General features: G+C 52.9%; 1 protein-coding gene across 4 annotated transcripts in view; it reads left to right on the top strand.

Annotated features, from left to right (window-relative positions):
• Positions 1-17,432, top strand: part of DGKZ (diacylglycerol kinase zeta) — a 46,897-nt gene that overhangs the window by 2,471 nt on the left and 26,994 nt on the right. Inside the window, exon 1 of one of the 4 annotated variants that reach the window (XM_056492949.1) lies at positions 6,287-6,379. The exons of 2 other annotated variants lie outside the window; for them this stretch is intronic. The gene's annotated coding sequence lies outside the window, so the exon portion shown is untranslated. Of the gene's footprint in view, positions 1-6,286; positions 6,380-10,699; positions 10,785-17,432 lie in introns of those variants that run through there. One more of the 4 variants, XM_056492944.1, reaches the window with a different exon arrangement.

Genomic DNA, 17,432 nt, shown 5'->3' with positions numbered 1-17,432 from the left:
TATTATTTCATCCTCTCCTTGTACGTGATAAGTCTTGCCCCCAGTCTTGTTGGTGGCCCCGTGATAAACTTTCTACATCTCATGGGTATTTTTGGCATATGGGAGCACTTGAAGCAGGATGCAGTGCCACCAGAGTGGTATCACACGTGCTGAATGGAGGGGAAAGGCTCCAATTTCAACCTCCACATCCAAGCCGGACCTGGGAGGGGATGGCTTGCAAGGTCACTCCACCACAGAGCAGTGTTCTCTGCTCCGGTTTCAGAGCTGTCGGCAATGGCTGCCTTGAGCTCCTGGCAGTCTCTGGCCTGTTCCCAATACTGTGTGGCATCTCTCTATGAGTTCTGGGGCTTCAGGCTGCTGTTACTGCAGTATAGATCAGAGCCAATGGGAAGTTCTTCACATGTCAGCAGCTTTTGGCAGTGTGGACACATGGGGAGAGGCAAAGTGGAATGGATGGCAGGAAGAGCTGGAGGAGGCCAGCAGGCCCGCCAGGACAGCTGGAAATGGCCACTGGGTTGTTTAGTGCATTCTCACCCTTCTGCTGCTGATGGAGGGACCCAGTTCCTTCTGGCTGAGTGTGATGAATGCAGCACACAGAGCTGCAGGGTAGTGAGGAGAGATTCCCATGGACCCTGAGACTGAAGGGACTCCCATGCACACCAGTGGGAGGTAAACTCGATGGGAAGTCATGCAGGATAACTGGCTGCACGCCACTGAATTCATGCCCACCTGAGCATTGGAGCAGAGGATGGCATGAAGTCACTTCACCTCTGAGGGAATTATGAGGGAATGCTGTGCTACACTTCCTTTTGTCAAGAAATACAGCCAGCCCCTACCCACCAAATGTTTTCCAACAGCCGTCGGTAAGGAAATTTGCACCCAGTTCTATTCTGAGCTTTACCCAAAGCCATGTGTGGCTGGGAAACAGGTCTAGAGGAAGCTTAGGTAGTGGGGAGGAATTTGCTCACTGGCACAAATGGGTGTCTGGAGAGTCCTGGCTTCAAGGAGAGAGGTCTCCTGAGGTGGACACCCTGTAGCAATGCTGGGAGGCATGGCCAGGGGAGGCAGGGGTCTGCAAAATGGCAAGAGAGCCTGTCCTGTCCCCAGGGCAGATGAGCCCTCAGGGGTTTTGGAGCAACAGAAGGATGAGCCCCCAAGCCCTAGCCTCTGGTGGTACAATACATTAGTCTCGTGTTTTGCAAGCAGGCTTATTTCTGTACCTTATAATTGCCTTACAAGAGGGTGGAGTAATTGGCTCTGGAGTTGACAGAGACAAGTGCACAATACATGCATCCGGGCTGTGGATGGGTAATTCTTTTAATTGGGCTGATAAAGAGATTGGGGCTGATCAGATAAGAGGTGGTTAGGATTAAATTGCCTTTCTAGGTGCCCTGTTTCTTGTGCTATGAGTGAACTGCACAGTTTACCCTTTCCAGGGAGGAACTGGGGAAGGAGTGTCAGAGCTGGAGATAATGCCTGTTTCTTGCTCGCCCCCATGCCAGTGAAGTGGGATGCCAGTGAAATGGATCTTCCCTGTGGGCTTCAGAGCTTCTGTAACAAATCCCACTTCAAAGGAAGTATGTGTAATGGCTGGTGTGATAGCGTAAGCAGGGACCATAGCCACCAGTGGGGCAGCTGGCAGGTGGAGTCCAGCAGAGCATGGGACCAAGTTTTTGGCTGTGACCCTTTGGCGGGTTTGGTGCTGGAGCCTGCAGGTGAGCCTGGGGGTGCCTGCCACTGCCCCAGGAAAGGTCTGTGGGTGGCACAGCCTGTGGGTAAACGGCACTGAAGAAACTGAGCTGAGCACCCGCCTACATCTTTCTGGGACGTCACTTGTCACTGTCTTTCTTGCAGCTTGATGCTTACACCCATGTGAAAGCTGAGAACGATGTGCCACTGGGACAGCAGCCCAGCCTTCCCCATCACTGCTGTGTGGGGGGTGCCCTCAAAACTGCTGGCCCTTGGCCCCACTTTCCCCTGTGCAGCAGGGAGGCTGCGCAGCGGGGTAAGCCCCAGGTGCCCTGGGGGAAGACCAGATGTCAGTGAGGAGCCTGAAGTTTGTGCTCTGCAGGCTGGCAGGCTGAGAGCAGCGTTTCCCTCGGGACAGGCTTTTTCATGATGCACCTTGCTGCCAGCTAGCTGTTGAGCAATTATCTTCCTACTTCTCCTCCATGCATGCAGATTTTGTATGCCTCTAGCTCTGACACCCTCCAGCCTCTGCTCCCCATCCTGCTCAGGGGTGATGGATGGGTAGCTTTATCTGTGCCTGGACCAGTGTCACCTGAGGGAATCCCCGGCTGTCCTCTGCAGTGACACTTGGGCTTGTTTGCAGGGCAGATGGGACGTGCCGAGAGAATTGTTTCCGCTGCTGAGTTTGCTCTGTGATCTCTGCTCAGGGCCTGACCTCCTGTGGGGCTGCTCAGGGACTTTTTTTCTCAGCAGGGGAAATACAAAGCACTGGGCATGCTGAGCAGCCATACCTGTTGGCAGCCAATGCAGCTTCACAGCGGAGCCAGGCTGGGACAGCTGCCAGCTCACAGTGGGGCTGTGGGATAGGGCAGGGAAGGATCAGCATGGGGGGTCCGACTGCTTCCAGAAGCTGAGGTCGTCAGTGGTGTGGACCCTACCTGCCACCTGTCTTGTCTCTCCAGTCCCAGGCACCTGCTGGCAGCTCCCCTGTGCTCCCAGGATCAGAGCAGGGGCTGCCACAGTGACATGTGCCTGCTCAGAAAAGGTGTCAGGACCTTTAATTATAGCATCATAGAATGGTTTAGGTTGGAAGGGACTTTAAAGATCATCCGGTTCCAACCCCCCCACCATGGGCAGGGACACCTTCCACTAATCTTCTTAGGAGTTGGAGCATCCTTTCCAGGAAACCCTATAATCTTCTCAAGGGGCTGAAAGGAGGGCAGATGATGGACTGCTTTCCTCCTTTGAACAAAAACAATAGGGAGGGAGTCGGGCACTGGGAGTGGACACAGGTCTTTGCAAGGATGCAGTGTTGAGAGGAGAGAGGCAGAGCTATTGGTGGTGCAAGCAGGGAGAGTTTGTGAGCTGTTGATTGTGTGAGTCCTCTTGGGGACTAAGGAGATGCTCCTAAGGGGAGGCCAACCCTCTGCAATGGGGGCGATGCTCTCACAAAAGGCAACCTGAGCTCTGGCAGGTGGTGGGAGACACAGTGTAGGATTTCCTTCACTCATCGTGCAGTGCCTGGGGAGCAGATAGTCTCCCGAGAGACTTGGCAAAGCTTCTAAATTTAACTTGCAGCTCTGCTCTTAGTGGAGCTCGTTTTTCTTTTTCCCAGGTAACTCTGTGAGCTGAAGCTCCTCAGTTATATCTCAGCTGTGCATTCACTTGCTTGCTGGTTCTTTTAAACCAGTGCTGACTTTGAGATGCTGAGTTCAAAAGTGGAACAAAGGCTGCAGGCTAAGACTCCTTGACCCTTGGGCCCACAAACAATCTTTTCTGGAAGAAATGGGGTACTGGCAGGAGATGAATGGGTTCTGCTGGAGACTTTTGGAGGTAGGGACTCTGGTGTAGATCTGGCTTGGCAACATGGGCTAGTTGTGGAAATAGGGAAAACCTGTCCTGCTGGTTCTTGAGCTGGCACTAGGCTCTGAGGATAAGTGGCTCTGCTCTGTCTTTGCAGTTCTGAGCTTTCCCTAGGCCAGCTCTGCAGTAATACAAAAGTATACTCTGTGTTTCTGTTGCAACTTGCAGATCCAGCAGCAGCTGCAATCTATGTTTGGGAGCTGGGACGCTTTCTTCTTCTCCCCATCAGAAGGCCAGGTGGAGGGTGAAGCTGTGCCAGGACAAGCAGGGAGGCTGCACTGGCCAGGCCGGTGCCCAGGGATGGAGTCCTGTCCACAGCAGAGGCATGTGTTAGACCCTGTGCCGTTCTCCTCCTGCCTGCATTCAGGGCTTGATGCCTTAGGGTGCTAATTTTGTACTTAACTGTGAACTCTGCCCCCAGGTGAACCTCTTCCTCATTGTGCCAAGATGAGGGTCTAAGAGGATCTCTTCCCACTCCATGCTGTCCCAGACAGTAGGAGTTAATGGGCCTTCTGTCTCAGCCCTGGCTGCCAGGCAGTTTGTGCTGTCTGGGTTAGGCTGTCAATTCCAGTTTCTACCTGTGACCATTGCTCCCAGCGTGGAAATAGTCTGGCTGAGCTTTGCCCAACTGAGGGCTGTCAGCTCTTCCCAGTGGTTCAGGGCCTGGGGAAATGAGCTAAGCTTGCCCCATTTCAGAGAAGCTGCCCAGCTGTGAAAACCAGAGACCTGTCTCTGGGGAGACTGCAGCATGCTGCCCGAGCTGTGGGTGCAGGTGGCAGGTATGGCAGGTACATGGCACTGGTGGGAAGGCCCCACTGTGGGAGCAGACTACCTCCTGGCTGGAGGTAGTCCCACCCTTTGGCTCATGCCCTGTCCTCCGTGTGCCCTGTGTTGGTGGGAGATTCCTTTGGTGTGTCCCACGGACTGTTGCTGGCTCTGTGACATTATTGCAGGATACCAGCTTGTGGCAGGCTCTAGTCCCAGTCCCACGTGGGGGAACCCAGCCAGAGTGTGAAAATCCCACCCAGCACCAATAGGCAAGAACTCAGTGTTTGCCCTTTTCCCAGCTCCATTCACCCTGTCTCCCTTTCCCTGCTTCCCAGGGCATCTCATCTCTTTTGCAGGGCTGGAGCAGCCCTGTCTCCAGTAAATGCTATGCCTTTGAAGAAAGTCTTGTGTCCCAGCTGGCTGGCCCAGGAAGTCAGGGCAACTAACATCGAGCCTTCTTGCAGAAGGTTTTCCCCTTGTTTTGGTGCAGCTTGGCTTTCACAGGAAATGTGTATGCCATTGCTTGCGAGTGTCAGCCCAGGTGTGGATCCAGAGCCAGAGAGCAGGGGCACTCCTTGCTGCCTGCTCCCCACTGGCTGTGGAGGGCCCCACCTCCACTCTAGGGCAGGATTCCCCCATGGGATGAGGATAAAGAGTCACAGGGTGGAAGTACCCAGGGTGGCTTGGACCTCCTCCTGAGCTCCCAGCCTCTGGCCGTGGCCTGCAGCCATCCAAGAGAGGGAGCAGGGGCCATGCAAGGTGGCCACGTGCTGTCCCCTATGTGTGAAAGTTCCCACTTGGGCCGATTATCTGTACGTCGTCCTGCCTTGCCACCCTGGCTCTGGCCAGGAGCCTCTCAGATCCAGGGCTAAGCCTCTTACTGCCCAAGTTGGAGGTCACCACACGAGGACATGGCGTGGGGCACTCTGGCAGCTAGCATATGGCAGCTGCCACTGCTGAAGTGTGGCAGGGGGTGGGTGGGTGTTTTCTGCATTCTGTGTGAGATTGTGTGTGAGGCTGGAAGATGGCAGGGTTATGAAACTACAGGGCTCCTGTCCTGTGAGAGCTGCTTGGGTGCATGGAAGGAGGTATCCTGCTGCCCAGTACAGCTCCTGGCAGGGTTGCAGGTCGGCATGGGGCCAGGAGATGTTCCAGCAGAGGCTACTGCTGAGGATCCCCCACCAGGGTTCAAACAGTGTTACCAGCCCACAAGTTTTATTGTTGATTGAATGAGTGAGGAAGCAGATGTGGTGGGGGTGAGTGTCAGAGGGGTCCCAAGAATGGCACTTCCCATCTGCACTGGGTCACCAAGAGCTTTGCTTCTCAGCCCCTGGCTGGTGGTAGTCAGGGCTCCTAAAGGTCGATGCCCATGCACAGGGGCCAGAGGGTTGGGAACAGGTGAACTGCTCTGCCCTGCCCAAACAATGCTCCTCTGTGCAAGGCTTGGAGAGTGCCTTCATGATTTATTTGAAATTCAAATCCATGCCGGGACCCTGCAGTCCAGGTGAAAGAAGGCAGCCAGGAACCAGACCAGCACAGGGAAACAGGACAGGAAGCAGGGCTCTCTTTCTGAGCCAGCCTGACACTGGTCCCTGGGTTGTGTGCCCTCTTACAGCTGGCTGGGTTGGGCTGGAGGTGACCCTGAACTGGGCTGGGTTAGTATTACAGACACAGGAGTGTGGTGCTTCATGTTTGCTGACTGGCTCTTTAGGGAAGAAGGGTGCTGTTGATTCCAGCTTCGTGGGCATGTTGCCAGCATTGACCTCCATGGCTGACAGCATGGGTGGTGGCACAGGTGCCATTGGAGCCCCTGGGATCTGCAAGTGCCAAGGCAAGGGGAGACCACGTGTGGTGGAGAGATGACACTGGGGCAGCAAAACTGGGATGGGGGAGGATAGTGCTGTGTTCTGAGCAGCCAGGCATGTTCATGGCTTGCTGACCACTCTCTTTGTGTCCCTAGACTCCACCTGCCCCACAAAGGTGTCTTCCCTTGTCTCCAGGGCAGCCAGCCCGGCCGATGGGGATCCAGGAGGATAAAGCACCGACCAGCGGTGTATAAGTATGTGGTATTTTTATTGGCTTGCACAGGCTGTGCAGTCCCAGCAGCTGCTGCAACATTTCAAGAGCTCTCCTCCCTCCCACCCGCATCTCACCCTACTTCACCCTCTTGTGTCTGTACTAACCAAGGCCACCAAGAGCCGAGCTGCTTGCCTCATGCCTGTGTCACTAACTGTGTTCTAGAGGACAGCTTGCTGCTGGACTTTGATCGACTAACATGGCAGCTTCTGTTTAGCTGGAGTTTGGATTGAAGGTCAGTTGAGCTCTTCCTCCTCTATGTCCTAACCAGTGTGGGCATGAGCACCTAGACTCAGTGCATGCTGAGTGCTTGGAAGACCTAAGGTGACAGCACTGAGGGTGGCTTAGCTAAATCACTGAATTAAATAATTATAAAAAATAAAATTTAGATGAAGCAGTCTGAAGTTCAGTAAGGCTATATCTGCCAGAAATGGTGGAAAAACAGGGCCTGGGGGGCAATCACCATTGCTGGGACATAGTTGCTGTGTGGGAGCTAGTTCCTAGGCTTGCCATGGTGTTAGGGCTAGCCAATACCTCACTCCCAGGTGCTCCTGAGGAGATGTGAAGGTAGGGACAAGTCTCAGGTTCCACTCCTAGGCTCCCTGTGCCTTGGTCTTTGTAGAGTAGCACATCAGCCTGGTCAGAATTTGGCTGCACGTATGTGAGGGCTGCAGTGGAAGACCCTTACTGCTCTTCCTGGCTTCTGCTACACAGTTTCTCTGCATGGCATCCTGGGCCTTTCTGAGTTTGCCACTCTGTCTCTTGTCTGTCTGATGTTGTAGATACAAAAATCTTGTCCCAGGGCTACTAGGGAGTCCTGTGGTTGGGAGCAAGAGTGTGGCCAGTTAGTGCTCTGCAGAGGGGAGGCAGATGAGTTTTGGAGAGGTCCAAAGAGCCACGGGTTGAACACCAGAGGGCACGGTCGCTCTTCGGAGCTCTGGTGCTCTGCTGTGCAGCTCCAGCCCTTTCCCTGCAGCTGACTTCAGCTGGGTGTTGTGACATGTCCCTTCTGCAGGGTTGCTGGCCTTGACTCATCGCTCCTGGTTTTGCTTTCCTCCCTTCTGCAAGAAAGGGTTTGGCAAAGCATCTGCATAGAGCCTTTTTTATGCTGCTGTGGCTGAAGTGGCTGGTGAGCTTGATGGCTTAAACTGGTCAGCTGCAGCCATGGGCTGGCTGATGTGCAGAGACAAGCCTCCAGCCAAAGCAGCTGTCAGCCAGCTCCCCACTGCACAGGCTTGCATGTCCTGGTACCACTCAGAGCCTCACAATGGCATCCCACCCAACATCCGCACCTGGAGCCTGGGTCACTCCTCCCACACTGCAAGTCTCTTCTCTGGAACACCCAGTGTCTCTGTGGGCATGGGAGGAGGAGCAGAGAAACTTGGGAAGCAGAGCAAGGCAGTCCTATGTTCCTGGTCTGTGCTCAAGTGCTAATCCATTTCAGGAAGGGGAAGAGTGGTCTGCTCTCTGCCCTTTCTGAAGGATGATGGGAGAAAAAAAGCACTGATTTTGCCCATCAGTGATTCTAGCAAATGTGGGGATGTTAAGATGAAAGAAGAAAAGGCAGCATGTAAGACCAGATGTACTGAGGGCATTTAGAACAAAAAAAGGTGGAGGAGAAAAAAATCCCAACTTTTCCTCCTACCCTCCCACTTGTTGCAGTGGGACAAGCTGGAATTCAGCAAAGCCAACAACATTAACATTGTGAAAAGGAGTTACTTGAATTTTGATGTGAGGTGCGGGAGAAGAGGACTTAGTCACTTGCTGCCATGAGGTGAAAAAGTGAAACCAAAGGTTAGATGTGATATCAGTAACAGGGTCACAGTTAAACCAACAAATGCCATTTGTGTGGCAAGTCAGCATGTGCTTTGCTTAGTCACAGGGTCATGATGAAGGCTTGGGAGGTGTCTTTCCTGTCTCAGGCTTTGTGGTGTAGAGAGATCACTGGGGACTGGGTTTCTCAGGGATGCTGAGCGGTGCTCCCCCCTGCAGACACCTGCAGGGGCTGCCACTTGTGGTGTGGTTTCAGGTGCGTGGGACCAGGATCTCCTCACATGGAAAGTCTTGCTCAGGGCTGCGTGGGCCTGGGGAGCCTCTTGGCCTGGAACAGTGGTTTCTGCTTGAACACAGCAGACTGAAACCTGTGGCAGCAGCACTGGGAGCCACTGGTCTCCATCACAACTCATTCACCTGTCTGCATGTTAAGGTGAAGTTGTGGGGGTAGGAGGAGAATGGCAGCAAGGTTTGCATGATGGAACTTGAGGAGAGGGCTCTTAGGCTTCCTGCTCCTGCTGCCTCCAGGGACTTGGAGAATTAGTGACCTGGTTTCTTGGTGGTCAGATTGACTTGGAAGGGATTTTGGGGTCACCTGGAATCCACCGTGGTTACCCCTCCAGGCTGTTTCCATTTGTAAGTCCAGGTTCTGCCAGCCCAGGAGGGAGATAGGATTGTGGTGACTGTGAGGAGCAGCAAGTGGTATCAGCAGGAGTCTCTGCTATGCATAGACCACAGCGGACAGTAAGAGCAGAGTGGGCATGGGGCAGTTGGAGACAAGCTGGAAACTTGAATCCTCCTTGGCAGTGGTGGATGGGACTCTGAGCAACCTGGTCTAGTGGAAGGTGTTCCTGACTATGGTAGTGGGGTTGCAATGAGATGCCCTTTAAAGTCTCTTCCAATCCAAATCATTCTGTGATTCTGTCCTAAGCTTCCTTGGCTGGAAGTGGGGCTGGTGAGGAACCACGTATCTCTTATCAGGCTACTTTGCTCTGAATAATTGATGAATTGCAGCACATTTTAAATTTTCACTTTGATAAAACATCCTGCCAGTCCCAGTAAGTGAGTCTTAACAGTGATGGACTGGGGCCTGTTCCTAGAGACCCCTCTACAGCTGGCAGCGTAGCTGCCCTGGGGCTGTGACAGTGCTGGGACCTGCTTGACTGCTAGTGGCAGCTGTCTCTTTCCTGGCAGTGGGAAGGGAATTCCAAAGGATGTGTAGATTTCCTGTGTAGGGAAGGAGGCAGAACCTTCCATCCTTCATCAGCTGCCAGTTTTGAGGGGGAAGAGGACTGACCAGGGTGAACACCTCCTGCCTGCTCTGGGTATCTCCAGCTCCCTTTCTCCTCTGGTGTTATGAGAAAAGGGCTGAATGCAATCCTCAGCAGCTTTGGCAATGGATGAGTTTCCTTATGAGTCCTCCCCACCCTTCTCTCCCACTGATTCACACTGCTCTTTCTGCCATGATGGAGATGACAGCAATGGTGGTAGCTCAGCCTTTGGGCCTGGCTACCCTCTGGGGAATGGTTTCCTGTGAACTGCTTTCAAGACACCCATCGGGGAAGGCAGCTGGCTGCCTTTGCCACACTGGCTGCAGCCTCTGTGACATTTTGTTATGATTGTGTTACTGTAGTCCCGCTTCAGGCCCCGAGGAGCACTGGGCACAGTCCAAATACACACACATTCCTACAGACAGAGGAGAAGAGCTGTCTAATTTTAGCCATGACATGTAGGCAAGGAGAAGGGGCAGGCAGGAGGGGGCAGGGTGTGAAAGGACGAGGTCTCAGCTGCAACCACCCGACTGACTCACTCACTGCTGCCTGTGTGTGGCTATCGGCTGCCATCCCCGGGTAAATGACCGAAATAACAATAGCTGGTGATGCATCGAGGAGTGAGCTGGCCTTTGGCGTGACCTTCCCTCCTGTCTCTGCAAAGACCAAAGAGGAGATGGGTTTTGTGGCCCCCAGAAGGGAGACGGGTTGTGTTTGGCTGGGAGCAGATCCCTAGAGGCAGCTGGGGAACCCGGACAGTGGTGAAGCATGACGGGGAAGTCCCCAGCCTGGCTATGAGAGGTCCCATGGAGGGTTTTCACAATGAGGGGAGACAAAAAGCTCCCGAGACATCTGTGGGGCCTGCCTGGACCAAAGACTAACTCAGAAGCAAGTTACCTCCTATGCATGAAGACAGGCTCTCCGTGGCTGGCAGCTTGACTCTTATCAGCCACGCAAACCCTGTTATCCAGGTTCTGAGGAGGCAGGAGGGAATCGCCAACTTTGGTGTCCTCCCTTGCTGCTGCCAGGGAAGCTGTGCCATGGCGGAGCTGCCGCTGAGTGTGGGAGAGCAGCTGGTGCTGTGGGGACCCCTCTCTTTCCGGGCCCGCTGCGGTGAACGCGCCTGCGGCTGGGGGCGAGCCGGCCTCGGGGCCGCTCGGAGAGGAAGTGCACTTGGTTATTTTAACCAGCGCTGTCAGGGTTTGCAGCGTGGGGAGGAGCGGAGGGAGAAGCCAAGCGCTCTCTCCAAACTAGGACTTGGGAGGGGAGGGCTGGCCCGCCGCTGCGGCGCGGCCACTGCCACCCACCCGGCACCTGCAGGACCCCTGCGCCGCTCCGGATCAGGTCACGGGGGCTTTCGCCCACTATCTCCCCTTTCCTTATCCTGCTCGTCCCTCTCCCTCACGTTTCCTGCTTTTGTTTGTGCTGGGTGGGGGATGGGAGGGACCCTGGGAGGAGAGACAGCTCTTAGTTTGTAGGTATGGCGTTTGGTTCCAGACCACTGTGAAGGGCAGGGGGAGCAGACCCCAGAGTCATCCCCAAGACCCTCAAGTTTGCTTCTGTTTGCTGCCAGAGCCTGGAGCAAGCCAATCCACAGCAGTGCCCCGGGCTCAGGCAGGGGGCTGTGAAACACAGCTGCCGTGGCACTCAGTGATGCCTGGCTGTTGTTTCTATGGGGTTTCTCTGCCAGTGGTGTATTTCCAGCCACCCATTCTGCTGCTCTCATCCTGCCAGTCCATGTGGCATGGGGGTGGCAGCAGAAAATCTGCAGGTAGCAGAAGATAGTCCTCAGTCGCTTTGCTTTGGGATAGTTTAGGAAAGTAGGAGAGACTTGTGGACTCTGGGCATATCCTCTGGTGCTGGTGGCACTGTGATTCCCTGCTTATGCCAGGAGCAGTGGGATGCTCTTCCTAATCCCTGCTGTGGGCTGGAGGGAGGTATGTGAGTCCCATCTTTCTGATCAGTGATCAATGCCTGTTGTGGAATGCCTGAGGTTTTCTTGGCTTTGCTTTGGGAAGTGCAGAATCTTACTAGCCCTGGGAATCTCTGCCTGTGTTCTGGATCTGCCGCACTGCAGCTTTGTTGTTACACAAGGTTCATTGCCTCTTCCTTGGGGCTGCTGCCCTGGGCAGACACTGTGTATTGCCCTGCCTGGGGCAGCACTGTGGCTGGTAGTAATTTTTGTGCCAGGATTTTGTCCTTGTGTGCTGGGGAAAAACGCTGGGACTTCTCTGGGAGTTTGGATCAAACAGCTGGGCTGCAGAACTGACCACCCTCTAAATAGTGTGTCCCTCCTTGTGAGGAGCAGAGCTATGTGTACTGAAGGAGAGGACCATCACTGGGTGTGGTAATGGGAATCTGCAAAAGAAGCCATGTTCTGGGTACCTAAACCACCAGGATACCCTGCTGAGGCCCCTGCTGCTTGGCTTTATGTATGTCGCTCTGGAAAGGAAGCTCAGAGAGAGAGAGAGAGAGAAGAAACTCTCCAAGTCCTTCCCAGCCTGCATCGCTGGTCCTGCTGATGGGACTAAAATAGAAACTGTGTGGCCAGCCTCTCCCCCGACCCCTGCTCAGCCTCAGCCCCAGCACCAGACTGACGGTGGTGGCTTACCCTCTGAATTTCAGCCCTGATTAATTCATGGCTCAAGGCTGTCAGTCTTGCTGTTCAGCTCCTCAGCCAAATGCAGCAACAGATTGTTTACATCAGTGCTGTCAGGTTTCTTGATTGCCAGGAGGCAGATTATTTACTGTAGTGGCATATAAACTTCATAACATTATGATGGTGGAAAGTTGTCAAGGGATATAAATGCCCAGAGTCAGTCCAGGAGGCTCCAAGGAGATGGTTTTGGTTTAAATTGAGATAAAACACTGTCTTCCATGGATTTTGGGAAGGAAATCACATTGTTGTAATGGGAACATTACTCTGTATGCTAGGGCTGGCAAACTCTTCAATTTATGAAGCCTCTGCGGAGGATCTGAGCTACTCTGGCAGATGTGCCTTAAAACAGATCTCACGTTTGCCCTGAAAAGGAGATGGCAGCACAGCATCATGCAGAGCTTGGGGTGAGGTGGGATGCAGCTGCCATGAGAAGGGTGTTGAGAAAATGCAAGAAACTTTTTATAAAGTCCCTTCTGCTCCCAGCCCCTGTTCTTCCCAGCAAACCAAATGTGAGCATTTTCTTGTGAAGGGCCAGGCATGAAGGTCGGATGGCTTTTGCCTTGCTTTGAATGAGGCATGGCTGGGCAGTGTCCTTCCACCTGGCTTTGCCACTTGGAGAAGCCTACCGTGACAAACTGTCAAACTGTTGTGTTTCATTTCTTTGCCTTGCTACAGTCCCACCCCAAAGCAGCTGCTGGTCTCTGGTGCTGCATCTTTAAATGTTGTCCATTCAGAGAATGCATCTTAGAGGCTGTATCTCCTTCCTGTGGTGTTCCCAGCTATTGACTGGCTGTGAGTTGTGCTTTTGCTCAGCCACGTACAAGATGTGTACAGAGAGGCTACACTGACATAGCTGCCTGTCCCTTGTGAAACAGTGGCGTCCTGGGACCTCCAGGTTGGCCACCCAGAGTGCCCAGTGACACTGACAGTCTTCTGAGCACATTGGCAAGCGTGCTTAGATATTGCCAGGGATGCCTTGCTCTCATGTCCATGCCCAGGAGCCCTGACAGGGACCCCTATGCAGCACATGCAGGGACATCAGGGACCACAGGGCTGGGAGGAGGTTCTCTGCAGCTGCATGCATCTGACCACCAGCTGGTTTCTAAGCACTTGCCTTGCTTCCTCACTAGCAGAGAGGTCTGAATTCATCTTGATAAGACCCAGGACTCACTGAGAGATAAGTTGTGTTGCCCTCTGAGTGCTAGGATCAGAAACTGGCTTCTGCAGCCTGGAGGGGAAGCCTTATGTTTGCAGCAGTAACCCCCTCTTCTGCAGGGTGACAGTGCAACTGAGGATGTGCTTTTCCTTGCCCTGGGGATACCATGGTCCTGTGGCTCAGAAGCCTGCAAGTGGCCCATTAGGTGCTGGCACTTGTTGCAGTAGGTCAAGCGTATGAATCCTAAAATAGATAAGCATAGCCCATAGCTCACCCCTCATGGTGCGTTGAAAGGCTCACGTTTTAGATGGAGCCTCCCTGCCCCTGTGCTGGGGGTAGCTCCATCTCCTTGCTCATACTGGACCCAGCGTGGGGGAGCTCCTGGCTCTGTTTCATTTGCGTGATGGTAGGACAGATGACAGTTGGAATGGAAATTCTGAGTAGAAACAAAGTGCACAGTTTGGGAACTTGCTGATCACTGCACACCTCACTGCAACCAAAGCCTGAGGGCTGCCCCACATCTTGACCAGCATTTTCCCTCCCCCATCTGGCACAGGGACACCTTCCTCAGCAGACCTCATCTGTGCAGGTTGCTCTTGTAAGGTCAGAGAAGCCTGGCTGGGGAGCCCCAGGGAGGGGAGAGGTCAGTGATGATGCGTGGGAAGCAGGATGGGAGAATGGGGACAGGATCTCAGCAGGGGTGGTGTGAGGACAGTAGTGTACATGAGAAGATTGAATATCAGAGCACTGAAAGGGTAGTGTGGGGTGTGCAAGCTTGTGATGGAAACAGAGGCTGTAGTGTGCCAGCAGGGTAGGAATGAGCAGCAGCTCTCCAGATGGGCTCCTGGGCCCCTCAGTCCCTCCAGTGCCCTGGCAGGGAGGAGGCAGGGAGGCAGAAGCCCAGGAGATCTTGCTGTCACACAGGAGTGGCTATTAATAACACACTTTCCTTTTGGCTGATTTATACGAGTCAAGTGTCTTTGCCAGGAGAAGACAGCTTGTAAAAAGAAATGGGCTCCTGCTCACACTCTGCCAGCTCTAGTGCCACAGCAGCTCCCCAGCACCCACAGCTAGCCAGGAATCCAGCCAGCTGCCATCAGGACAGGTGCTCGTCATGGAACAGGGCAAAGCTCTCGGACTTGTTTCCCTTGTAGTCCCGTGGTTGGAAAAAATGCTTTCCAGTCGACTAACTGGAGATTTGCTGAAAGGTCAGGAGGAGCTGATGGTGTTATTGTGTCCAGACTTCTCTGTGGCTCAAGGCTTGTGCATTTAGTGCCAGCAACATCCTGCAGTAGGGTCCTCTTGCCTCCTTTGGTGCCAGGAGAGGGGTGCCAGATTTGTCACTGTGTGAAGGTAACCTGAGATCTCTCTTGCTCCTGGGCACTGGCAGGAATAGACCAGGCTGCTGGAGGGACAAAGGGAATTGTAATGTGGAGGAAAAGCCAAGAAGGTGTCTGGCACAAGATCCCTCTGCCTATCACTGAGAGCCTGTTAAATATGGTACATAGGAGTTTGCTCAAGGCCAATGAAACAAAGCAGAATAGTGGAGCTGAATATCCATATTCTCTTGCTGATGTAGGCAAAGATTATGTCATGGGGGACATAACACTGCATGTTTTGCCCTAAGAGTCATCCTGTCTGGTTTTGGAGCCACCATCACCAGATGAGGGATAGCTGCTGGATATCTGGAGACATTTCTCCATAACAGCTGATTCACAAGCTGTATGTCCACTGCAGTTACAAGATGCAAGTTTTTCCTCTTCCATTCCTGATGTGCTTTCCAAGGGTGTTTAGATCTTGCTTGGACATGTTCCTGCTTCAGCAGCCAGGCAGGATGTGTAGGATGCTTTGAGAAGTCTGATAATAAAAAACACCCCACCTTTCAAGAGCTCTGATTGCAGATCATGAGCAGAGCAGAGCTGCTGTCTCCTTCCTTATTCACAGAAGGAGATTGTAATGATAGTGTGTATCTGCTCATAAGTAGAGTTGATATCCCAGTACATGCAGCAGTACTTCCTTTCCTTTGCACCCTGCAAATGCCAGGCTGCCCCCATCCAGCCTCCTTACCTCACTGAGCCAAGTAACATGGTCTGTAGAGCAGCAGCAGGTGCTGGCTCCTCTCCATCTTTTCTCAGTGACAAACAGTGGAGATGCCACTAATGTGCTGGTGTTAGGCCCAGAGCATCCAGGGCTTAGCTCTTTTTGGGCTCCTCTCTTCCTAGTGCATGGTTCCCCAGCTGCTCTGCACACAGCTCTGCTAATGCATATCAACCATGGGCAGCCCTGGCAGTTGGTCCATCTGCTCCACCAGCAGCAGCTCTCACACCTGCAATACACCATTTGGAGCTCAGGTTGGAAGTGAGATGCAGGAGGTGGGGATATGTACACCCAGCGTATCTGAGCTGCACCATGCTGCTGTCATGGGCTGTCAGATGGCAGTCTTGTAATAACCTTCACCACTGGTGGTCAGAGCTTGATTCTGCCTGCCATTTACAGACAGCCCTGAAGATAAAAAGGTCTGTAGTCAGCTAGTGCTCAAACATAAATGTCAAACCAAGGTTGTTCTAGCAGGTTTCCTCATGAGACTGGTGGAAAAAGGAAGGAAGCTGTGTTAAGAGGTCTTCCTGCCCACAGCAGCAACACAGTAAGTGGTATAGCAGCTTTGTGCTGGTGGAATATCTGGGGCAGGAGGGAAAAGCCATTCAGCTCATTTGAGGTGCCCTTGGTCAGTATGTCTCCCCTAGGAGCTAAAGCTGGCCAGAAGGGTCTGTTGCAGTGTGCCACATCCTGTGTTCTCACTTGTGTTTTTTAATAGGTTTTATTTGTTCAGACAGTTTTTAATACCTGTCAGTGGTCATGCTCACTGGCAGCCATCTGAACATGATCCAGCATGTGCCAAGTGGCCACAAAGGCCAGCAGCATCCTGGCCTGTATCAGTAATAGTGTGGCCAGCAGGACTAGAAAGTGACTGTTTCCCTGTACTCAGCACTGGTGAGGCCACACCTCGAGTTCTGTGTCCAGATTTGGGCCCTCCTCCTGTCATTGAGGTGCTGGAGTGCATCCAGGGAGCAGTACAGCTGGTGAAGGATCTATAGAACAAGTCTTGGAGGAATGGCTGAGGGAGCTGGAGACTCATGGGAGACCTTATTGAGCTCTACAACTACCTGAGAGGAGGTTGTAGCAAGATGTGGAGTCAATCTCTTCTTCCAGGTAACAAGTGGTAGGACAAGAGGAAATGGCCTCCAGTTGTAGGGAAAGTTTAGATTCTCTGATTCTATGCAGTTTACTGTGCATTATCCTGCACATGATGAGGAGAGGGGACATGATTGGAGCACTGCAGTGTTGGGAACAGGCTGGAAGCAGGATCATCAGTAAAATGCTGATGCCCTCTGCAAAGCTGCATGGGCTTTGGTGGATTGAACCTTCTGGTGACCAAGTACCTGCCTGCATTGCTTCCAGTGGTAGGAATTGAGAAATACTTCTGAGGAGGTGATGCTTTGGCTTTGCTTTCAGTTCAGCCAGGCTTTAGCTGCCCTGATGCTGCTCTCTGGAGGCCATTGCCTTCATTCCTGCCTTTCTTCTGGCCTTTCTTCTTCCTCCCTCCCTCCCTCTCTCCCTCCCTCCCCTACATTACTGAGTACAGGCATGGTGATAAGACTGTAGAAACAGAAGAGCTGGCTTCCTTGTTTACAAGGCTGGAGGAGACCAAACCAAGCCATGTCTTTTCCAGAAATACAAACTCACCTTTGTACTCATCTATTAAAAAGAAAACTCATAAAAACTCCAGTTTGTCCAGAAGATAAAACCTATGTCCCATCTTATGTGCATTTCCCAAATAAAAAGGGAAGAAGCTTCTGATAAATTCACCTGTTTGTGTGGGCCTTGGGTCATTGAAAGTTTGGGCCAGAGTGATATCCTGAAGGTTCTCTGATATTGCTGAAAAGTGTAAAAGAGCATGGGAAGGGAGGAAGATAGAAGAAGGGGAGCAGATATCAGTCTGTGTGGTGAACCGCATGTCCAAGCCCTTGTGGTGGGTAGAGGAGATGCCTTGCACAGTATGGAAATCATTGGGAGTGGTGGTGGCTTGTGTGTGCTTGCAGGCTGCCATGATCGAGTCCCCTGCCTTGGGAACAACTGAAGAAGTTTGCTTCTACCAAGCTGTGGGTTTTGGTGGTTT

Source organism: Oenanthe melanoleuca, chromosome 5, assembly GCF_029582105.1.
Source record: "Oenanthe melanoleuca isolate GR-GAL-2019-014 chromosome 5, OMel1.0, whole genome shotgun sequence".
Taxonomy (NCBI): domain Eukaryota; kingdom Metazoa; phylum Chordata; class Aves; order Passeriformes; family Muscicapidae; genus Oenanthe; species Oenanthe melanoleuca.
The sequence above is the reverse complement of the archived record's forward strand: the minus strand, read 5'-3'. Positions and strand labels throughout refer to the sequence as shown.